Below are 8,804 nucleotides of genomic sequence, written 5' to 3' on the forward strand. Positions count from 1 at the left end.
ATCCGTGCAATATTAAAATTATTATTTTATATTAATTTTCATGCAATACTATACAAGTTCATTTCAAAGATACATTAGTGTATGTGTATATTCATTATATATATATATATATATATATATATATATATATATATATATATATATATATATATATATTAATATATATATGTGTGTATATATTATTTATAAATAAATATAAATATATATATATATATATATATATATATATATATATATATATTATACATATATATATATATATATATATATATATATATATATATATATATATATATATATATATATAAACACGTATTGTGTGTATAGATACAGTATATCTTTTTGTAAGTGTGTAGCATTTCTAAATACACAAAATGATTGACTTTTATATTTGTGATCCTGTATTACTGTATATAACTGTAGACTATGATATGCCAATCTTATATGATATGTCCATTAATGTAGTGTTGTTTTGAGCCCTATAATATTTCTATTTCATATATCCAATCTCATATTTGGCTCTTCTCTGTGCCATTGGAATTTTCATTTGATTAGTTTTAGAATGACAATAAATATTTTAAAATTTGCATTTGGAGTTTTTCTTATAATTCTTTTTATTCCAAAGTATTTTTCCTTTTGCTGAGTCAGGTATGTGAATTCATGTGCTTAGGAAGAATGTATTTTGTCAGGTATGTGAATTCATGTGCTTATGAAAAAATGTATTTTGTCAGGTATGTGAATTCACGTGCTTAGGATGAATGTATTTTGTCAGGTATGAGAATTCACGTGCTTAGGAAGAATACATTTTGTCAGGTATGTGAATTCATGTGCTTATGAAGAATGTATTTTGTCAGGTATGTGAATTCATGTGCTTAGGAAGAATTTATTTTGTCAGGTATGTGAATTCATGTGCTTACGAATAATGTATTTTGTCAGGTATGTGAATTCATGCGATTATGAAGAATGTATTTTGTATCTATTTCCTTCTAATGTGAAAATGAGGGAAGATATTAAAGTGGTTTCTATGCTTTCTGTTTATTTTATTTTGGTATCTCTAATGTATCCTTTATGAAAGATAAGATTATAAAACAAGAAATAGAATTATTGAATAACAAGAATATAAAACAAAAAATAGGATGTAAGAATAAAAAGATTATAAAACAAGAAATAGTTTTTATGAATAATAGAAATAAACAAAATAGTATTGATGAATAAAAACATAAGAAATATTATTTATGAATAAAAAGATTATAAAGCAATGAATAATCTTCATGAAAAATAAGAATATCAAACAAAAAATAAAACTATACGAAAACTAAATTAAACAAATCAGCAAATTACTGAAGATATATTGACCATGCTCATCAAAAATAGTAAATAATGATTTACCATGATAATATTTAATGACATCAGTGGAGGTTTTTTTTTACCTTTTATTTTTCCATGTTAGAACCTTTAAGTTTATAGCATTTAGCTTTTCCAACTAGGGTTGTAGCTTAGCAAATAATAATAATAATAATAATAATAATAATAATAATAATAATAATAATAATAATAATAATTCATGATATCATGATGAAGAATCCTTGCAGTGGATTAAAAACCCTGTTTCAGTTTTGGAAAAAAAATATCAATAATATTGAAAGGTTGGCCATCCTGGCAAGTAAATCAACTATCTGGAAACTTTAGCAAGCCTGGCACCTAAATGAAAAATCTGGAATCATTGGTCAGCCTAGCCGCTGAATGGACAATCTGGAATCATTACCAAGCCTGGCACCTGAATCAACAATCTAAAATCTTTGACAACCCTGGCACCCAAATCAACAATCTGGATGCTTGTGCAAGCCTGGCACTAAAATCAACAATTTAAAATCTGTGGCAAGCCTGGCACCAAAATCAACAATTTCAAATCTTTGGCAAGCCTGGCACCTAAATCAACAATCTAAAAATCTTTGGCAACCCTGGCACCAAAATCAACAATATGAAATCTTTGGCAAGCTTGCACCAAAATCAACCATTTGAAATCTTTGATAAGCCTGGCACCAAAATCAACAATTTGAAATCTTTAACAACCCTGGCACTTAAATCAACAATCTGAAATCTTTGGCAACCCTGGCACCCAAATCAACAATCTGGATTCTTGTGCAAGCCTGGAACCTAAATCAACAATCTGGAATCTTTAGCAAGCCTGGCACCAAAATCAACAATCTGGAATCATTGGCCAGCCTGGCACCTAAATAAACAATGTGAAATCTTTGGCAACCCTGGCACAAAAATCAACAATTTGAAATCTTTGACAATCCTGGCACCTAAATCAACAATCTGAAATCTCTGGCAACCCTGGCACCTAATCAACAAATTGAAATCTGTGGTAAGCCTGGCACCTAAATCAACAATCTGAAATCTTTGGCAACCCTGGCACCCAAATCAACAATCTGAATTCTTGTGAAAGCCTGGCACCAAAATCAACAATTTGAAATCTTTGACAAGCCTGGCACCTAAATAAACAATCTAAAATCTTTGGCAACCCTGGCACCCAAATCAACAATCTGAATTCTTGTGAAAGCCTGGCACCAAAATAACAATTTGAAATCTTTGACAAGCCTGGCACCTAAATCAACAGTCTGAAATCTTTGGCAACCCTGGCACCCAAATCAACAATCTGGATTCTTGTGCAAGCCTGGCACCAAAATCAACAATTTGAAATCTTTGATAAGCCTGGCACCTAAATCAATAATCTGAAATCTTTGGCAAGCTTGGCACATATATCAACAATGTGAAATCTTTGACAAGCCTGGCACCAAAATCAACAATTTGAAATTTTTTATAAGCCTGGCACCAAAATCAATAGTCTGAAATCTTTGGCAAGCTTGGCACCAAAATCAACAATGTGAAATCTTTGACAAGCCTGGCACCTAAATCAACAATCTGAAATCTTTGGCAACCCTGGCACCTGAATCAACAATCTGGATTCTTGTGCAAGCCTGGCACCAAACTCTACAATCTGGATGCTTGTGCAAGCCTGGCACCAAAATCAACAATTTGAAAAGTTTGACAAGCCTGGCACCTAAATCAACAATCTAAAATCTTTGACAACCCTGACACCAAAATCATCAATTTGAAATCTTTGACAAGCCTGGCACTTAAATCAAAAATCTAAAATCTTTGGCAACCCTGGCACCAAAATCAATAATCTGGATTCTTGTGCAAGCCTGGCACCTAAATCAACAATCTGGAATCTTTAGCAAGCCTGGCACCAAAATCAACAATCTGGAATCATTGGCCAGCCTGGCACCTAAATAAACAATGTGAAATCTTTGGCAACCCTGGCACAAAAATCAACAATTTGAAATCTTTGACAAGCCTGGCACCTAAATTAACAATCTGAAATCTCTGGCAACCCTGGCACGAAAATCAACAATCTAAAATCTTTGGCAACCCTGGCACCTAAATCAACAATCTGAAATCTTTGGCAACCCTGGCACCCAAATCAACAATCTGAATTCTTGTGAAAGCCTAGCACCAAAATCAACAATTTGAAATCTTTGACAAGCCTGCCACCTGAATAAACAATCTAAAATCTTTGGCAACCCTGACACCCAAATCAACAATCTGGATTCTTGTGCAAGCCTGGCACCAAAATCAACAATCTAAAATCTTTGGCAACCCTGGCACCCAAATCAACAATCTGGATTCTTGTGAAAGCCTGGCACCAAAATCAACGATTTGAAATCTTTGATAAGCCTGGCACCTAAATCAATAATCTGAAATCTTTGGCTAGCTTGGCACCAAAATCAACAATGTGAAATTTTTGACAAGCCTAGCACCTAAATCAACAGTCTAAAATCTTTGGCAACCCTGGCACCTGAATCAACAATCTGGATTCTTGTGCAAGCCTGGCACCAAACTCTACAATCTGGATGCTTGTGCAAGCCTGGCACCAAAATCAACAATTTGAAAAGTTTGACAAGCCTGGCACCTAAATCAACGATCTAAATTCTTTGGCAACCCTGGCACCAAAATCATCAATTTGAAAACTTTGACAAGCCTGGCAACTAAATCAACACTCTAAAATCTTTGGCAACCCTGGCACCCAAATCAACAATCTGAATTCTGTGAAAGCCTGGCACCAAAATAACAATTTGAAATCTTTGACGAGCCTGGCACCTAAATAAACAGTCTAAAATCTTTAGCAAACCCTGGTACCCAAATCAACAATCTGGATTCTTGTGAAAGCCTGGCACCAAAATCAACGATTTGAAATCTTTGATAAGCCTGGCACCTAAATCAATAATCTGAAATCTTTGGCTAGCTTGGCACCAAAATCAACAATGTGAAATTTTTGACAAGCCTAGCACCTAAATCAACAGTCTAAAATCTTTGGCAACCCTGGCACCTCAATCAACAATCTGAATTCTTGTGCAAGCCTGGCACCAAAATCAACAATCTGAAATCTTTGGCAACCCTGGCACCCAAATCAACAATCTGGATTCTTGTGCTAGCCTGGCACCAAAATCAACAATTTGAAATCTTTGATAAGCCTGGCACCTAAATCAATAATCTGAAATCTTTGGCAAGCTTGGCACCAAAATCAACAATGTGAAATCTTTGACAAGCCTAGCACCTAAATCAAAAGTCTAAAATCTTTGGCAACCCGGGCACCTAAATCAACAATCTGGATTCTTGTGCAAGCCTGGCACCAAACTCAACAATCTGGATGCTTGTGCAAGCCTGGCACCTAAATCAACAATTTGAAATCTTTGACAAGCCTGGCACCTAAATCAACGATCTAAATTCTTTGGCAACCCTGGCACCAAAATCATCAATTTGAAAACTTTGACAAGCCTGGCACCTAAATCAACAATCTAAAATCTTTGGCAACCCTGGCACCCAAATACACAATCTGGATTCTTGTGCAAATCTCGCACCAAAATCTACAATTTGAAATCTTTGACATGCCTGGCACTTAAATCAACAGTCTAAAATCTTTGGCAACCCTGGCACCAAAATCATCAATTTGAAAACTTTGACAAGCCTGGCACCTAAATCAACCATCTAAAATCTTTGGCAACCCTGGCACCCAATTACACAATCTGGATTCTTGTGCAAATCTCGCACCAAAATCTACAATTTGAAATCTTTGACATAACTGGCACTTAAATCAACAGTCTAAAATCTTTAGCAACCCTGGCATCAAAATCAACAATCTGAAATGTTTGCCAAGCCTGGCACCTAAATTAACAATCTGGAATCATTGGCCAGCCTGGCACTTAGATAAACAATCTAAAAATCTTTGGCAACTCTGGCACCAAAATCAACAATTTGAAATCTTTGACAAGCCTGGCACCTAAATCAACAATCTGAAATCTCTGGCAAGCCTGGCACCAAAATCAACAATTTGAAATCAGTGGCGGGCCTGGAACCTAAATCAAAAATTTTAAATCTTTGACAAGCCAGGCACCTAGATTAACAATCTAAAATATTTGGCAACCCTGGCACGCAAATACACAATCTGGATTCTTGTGCAAACCTGGCACCAAAATCAACACTTTGAAATCCTTGGCAACCCTGGAAACCAAATCAACAATCTGGATTCTTGTGCAAGCCTGGCACCAAAATAAACAATTTGAAATCTTTGACAAGCCTGGCACCTAAATCAACAATTTGAAATCTTTGACAAGCATGGCACCCAAATCAACAATCTGAAATCTTTGGCAACCCTGGCACCAAAATCAACAATTTGAAATCTTTGACAAGCCTGGCACCCAAATCAACAATCTGAAATCTTTGGCAACCCTGGCACCAAAATCAACAATATGGATTTTTGTGCAAACCTGGCACCAAAATCAACTATTTTAAATCTTTGGCAACCCTGGCACCCAAATCAACAATCTAGATGTTTGTGCAAGCCTGGCACCAAAATCAACAATTTGAAGTCTTGTGTAAGCCTGGCACCAAAATCAACAATTTAAAATCTTTGACGAGCCAGGCATCTAAATCAACAATCTAAAATCTTTGGCAACCCTGGCACCAAAATCAACAATTTGAAATCTTTGACAAGCCTGGCACCTAAATCAACAATCTGAAATCTTTGGAAAGCATGGCACCCAAATCAACAATTTGTAACATTTGACAAGCCTGGCACCTAAATCAACAATCTGAAATCTTTGGAAAGCATGGCACCAAAATCAACAATTTGAAATCTTTGACAAGCCTGGCATCCAAATCAACAATCTGAAATCTTTGGCAACCCTGGCACCAAAATCAACAATATGGATTTTTGTGCAAGCCTGGCACCAAAATCAACAATTTTAAATCTTTGGCAACCCTGGCACCCAAATCAACAATCTAGATGCTTGTGCAAGCCTGGCACCAAAATCAACAATTTGAAGTCTTGTGTAAGCCTGGCACCAAAATCAACAATTTAAAATCTTTGACGAGCCAGGCATCTAAATCAACAATCTAAAATCTTTGGCAACCCTGGCACCAAAATCAACAATTTGAAATCTTTGACAAGCCTGGCACATAAATCAACAATCTGAAATCTTTGGAAAGCATGGCACCAAAATCAACAATTTAAAATCTTTGACGAGCCAAGCATCTAAATCAACAATCTAAAATCTTTGGCAACCCTGGCACCCAAATCAACAATCTGAATTCTTGTGCAAGCCTGGCAACAAAATCAACAATTTGTAACCTTTGACAAGCCTTGCACCTAAATAAAAAATCTGAAATCTTTGGAAAGCCTGGCAACAAAATCAACAATTTAAAATTTTTGACAAGCCTGGCACCTAAATCAAAAATTTGAAAACTGTGGCAAGCCTGGAACCTAAATCAACAATCTGAAATCTTTGGCAAGCCTGGCACCCAAATCAACAATCTGGATTCTTGTGCAAGCCTGGCACCAAAATCAACCATTTGAAATCTTTGACAAGCCTGGCACCTAAATCAACAATTTGAAAACTGTGGCAAGCCTGGAACCTAAATCACCAATCTGAAATCTTTGGCAACCCTGGCACCTATATCAAAAATCTGAATTCTTGTGCAAGCCTGGCTCCAAAATCAACAATCTAAAATCTTTGGCAACCCTGCCACTTAAATCAACAATCTGGATGCTTGTGCAAGCCTGGCACCAAAATTAACAATTTGAAATCTTTGATTAGCCTGGCACCAAAATCAACAATTTGAAATCTTTGACAAGCCTGGCACCTAAATCAACAATCTAAAATCTTTGGCAACCCTGGCACCCAAATCAACAATATGGATTCTTGTGCAAGCCTGGCACCAAAATCAACAATCTAAAATCTTTGGCAACCCTGGCACCTAAATCAACAATCTGGATGCTTGTGCAAGCCTGGCACTAAAATCAAAAATTTGAAATCTTTGACAAGCCTGGCACCCAAATCAACAATTTGAAATATTTTACAAGCCTGGCACCTAAATTAACAATCTAAACTCTTTGGCAACCCTGGCACCCAAATCAACAATATGGATTCATGTGCAAGCCTGGCACCAAAATCAACAATCTAAAATCTTTGGCAACCCTGGCACCCAAATCAACAATATGGATTCTTGTGCAAGCCTGAAACCAAAATCAACAATCTAAAATCTTTGGGAACCTTGGCACATGAATCAACAATCTGGATGCTTGTGAAATCCTGGCACCAAAAATAACCATTATAAATCTTTGACAAGCCTGGCACATATCAACAATTTGAAATCTTTGACAAGCCTGGCACCTGAATCAAAGATCTGGATTCTTATGCAAGCTGGCACCAAAATCAACAATTAGAAATCTTTGACAAGCCTGGCACCTAAATCAACAGTCTAAAATCTTTGGCAACCCTGGCACCCGAATCGACAATATGGATTCTTGTGCAAGCCTGGCACCAAAATCAACAATCTAGACTCTTTGGCAACCCTGGCACCCAAATCAACAATATGGATTCTTGTGCAAGCCTGGCACCAAAATCAACAATCTAAACTCTTTGACAACCCTGGCACCCAAATCAACAATATGGATTCTTGTGCAAGCCTGGGACCAAAATCAACAATCTAAACTCTTTGGCAACCCTGGCACCCAAATCAACAATATGGATTCTTGTGCAAGCCTGGCACCAAAATCAACAATCTAAAATCTTTGGCAACCTTGGCACATAAATCAACAATCTGGATGCTTGTGCAAGCCTGGCACCAAAAATAACCATTATAAATCTTTGACAAGCCTGGCACATATATCAACCATTAGAAATCTTTGACAAGCCTGGCACCTGAATTAAAGATCTGGATTCTTATGCAAGCTTGGCACCAAAATCAACAATTTGAAATCTTTGGCAACCCTGGCACCGAAATCAATAATCTGAAATCTTTGGTAAGCCTGGCACCTAAATCAACAATCTAAACACTTTGGCAACCCTGGCACCCAAATCAACAATATGGATTCTTGTGCAAGCCTGGCACCAAAATCAACAATTTAAAATCTTTGGCAACCATGGCACCCAAATCAACAATATGGATTCTTGTGCAAGCCTGGCACCAAAATCAACAATCTAAACTCTTTGGCAACCCTGGCACCCAAATCAACAATATGGATTCTTGTGCAAGCCTGGCACCAAAATCAACAATCCAAACTCTTTGGCAACCCTGGCACCCAAATCAACAATATGGATTCTGTGCAAGCCTGGCACCAAAATCAACAATCTAAACTCTTTGGCAACCCTGGCACCCACATCAACAATATGGATTCTTGTGCAAGCCTGGCACCAAAATCAACAATCTAAAATCTTTGGGAACCTTGGCACATG

The 8,804-nt window shown here is 36.7% G+C and overlaps 1 long non-coding RNA gene across 1 annotated transcript; it reads left to right on the plus strand.

Annotated features, from left to right (window-relative positions):
- Nucleotides 1-312: 312 nt before the first annotated feature.
- Nucleotides 313-1,030, plus strand: LOC137630122 (uncharacterized). Its single transcript, XR_011041663.1, has 2 exons — nucleotides 313-689; nucleotides 773-1,030. It is a non-coding gene; the product is annotated as an uncharacterized lncRNA (long non-coding RNA).
- Nucleotides 1,031-8,804: the final 7,774 nt, after the last annotated feature.

This window comes from Palaemon carinicauda, chromosome 38 (assembly GCF_036898095.1).
Source record: "Palaemon carinicauda isolate YSFRI2023 chromosome 38, ASM3689809v2, whole genome shotgun sequence".
Lineage (NCBI taxonomy): Eukaryota > Metazoa > Arthropoda > Malacostraca > Decapoda > Palaemonidae > Palaemon > Palaemon carinicauda.